This window comes from Chelonoidis abingdonii, chromosome 11, assembly GCF_003597395.2.
Source record: "Chelonoidis abingdonii isolate Lonesome George chromosome 11, CheloAbing_2.0, whole genome shotgun sequence".
NCBI lineage: Eukaryota > Metazoa > Chordata > Testudines > Testudinidae > Chelonoidis > Chelonoidis abingdonii.
This window is the reverse complement of record NC_133779.1, coordinates 27,351,244-27,353,295: the sequence shown is the minus strand read 5'-3', so window position 1 is coordinate 27,353,295 and position 2,052 is coordinate 27,351,244.

The following is a 2,052-nucleotide window of genomic DNA, read 5'->3' as shown; positions in this document are numbered from 1 at the left end:
GCAATGTCCGACTTACATAGCCCAATATGCCGGCTGGCCTTCTGGCAACAAGGCACCTGGTGATCATATCCAGCTTCTCGTCCACTGTAATCCCCGGTCCTTTTCTGCAGAACTGCCACTACCCAGTTGGGTCTCAGCCTGCGAGCAGTGCACGGATTCTTCCTCCTAAGTACCAGACTGCCACTTGTCCTTGTTGAGCCTCGTCAGATTCTTTTGCCCTTCTCCAATCAGTCTAGTCACTTGGACCTTATCATACCTTCCCAACATATCTACCTCTACCCTAGTTAGTGTCCTCTCAAACTTGCCTGAGGTCAATCATCCATCATCCAGATCATAATAAGAGTTGAAGAAACCCGCGCCCCAGCCAACACCCTCGGGGCAATCTCTTGATACGGCTGCCAAACTAGACATTGAGCCATTGATCTGCTCACCCATGGCCCTGTGACAATCTCGCCAGCCTTTCTATCCATCTTATAATCCATACATCTCCTATCGCATACTTCTTTAACTTGCTGGCAAGAAAACTGTGGGAGACGCTATCAAAGCTTGCTAAAGTCAGGTACATCACGTCCATTGCTGTTCCCCATTCTACACGAGCCTTATCCTCATAGAAGCAATCACGTTGGTCAGGCTGACTGCTGCCCACTGGCTATCGCTGCCCAATCTGGCTAGCCATTGATGGACCTATTGTCCATAACCTTATCTGATTCTTTTTGAACGTTTTATTTAGTCTTGGCCTTTCACAACGTCCTCTGGCAAAGGGTTCCCACAGGTACGTGTGTTGTGTGAAGAAATACTTCCTTTAGTTGTTTAAGCTGCTTGTCTCTAATTCATTGTTGATACCTCTGGTTCTTGTGTTATGAAGAAGGACTAATAACGTTTTTCCTTATTTACTTCTCTACAGTCATCAGGAATATTTATAGACCTCAGTTATATCCCCCTTTTAGTAAGGCTCATTTCCAAGCTGAAAGTCCCAGTCTTATTAATCTCTCCTTATATGGCAGCCGTCATACCCGCACATTTTGTTTCCTTTTCTGAACCTTTGTCTAATTCCAATCTCTCTTGTTTAGACTGGGCGACACAATCTGCCACACAGTATCAAAATGTGGTGTACCAAGATTATCTAGAGCAATATTTTGTCTGTCGTTATATTATCCCTTTCTTAATGATCCCAACATTCTTTCACTTTTTGACTTTCACTCACCCCTGATGGAGTTTTCAGAGAGTGGGTGCAACAGGGAGGCCTCCTGATTCATACTGAAAAGTAGGGCAATCAGGTGTATATTAGGTGCCTGTACACAAATAAGAAGCCTGGGAAAACAAGCAGACAGAATTGGAAGTCCCTGCCATCAAGGAACTATGATGTGATCGGAATAACAGAGACTTGGTGGGGCAGTTCACATGACTGGAGCACTGTCATGGATGGGTATAAACTGTTCAGGAAGGACAGGCAAGGGAGGAAAGGTGGAGGAGTTGCACTGTATGTAAGAGAGCAGTATGACTGCTCAGAGCTCCAGTATGAAACTGGAGAAAAGCCATTGAGAGTCTTTGGGTTAAGTTTAGAGGCGAGAGCAACAAGGGTGATGTCGTGGTGGACATCTGCTATAGACCACCAGACCAGAAAGATGAGGTAGATGAGGCTTTCTTTGGACAGAAATTTCCAGATCACAGGCCCTAGTTCTCATGGGGGACTTCAATCACCCTGACGTCTGCTGGGAGAGGATTACAAGAATGCACAGACAATCCAGGAAGTTTTTGGAGATTGTTGGGAACAAATTCCTGATGCAAGTACTGGAGGAACCAACTAGGGGCCGTGCTCCTCTTGACCTGCTGATCACAAACAGGAAAGAATTGGAAGGGGAAGTAGAAGTGGGTGGCAACCTGGGCATCAGTGACCATGAGATAGTTGAGTTCAGGATCCTGACAAAAGGAAGAAAGAGCAGCAGAATACGGACCCTGGAATTGAGAAAAGCAGACTTTGACTCCCTTAGGAAACTGATGAGCAGGGCCCCCTGGGAGGCAAATATGAGGGGGAAAGGAGTCCAGGAGAGC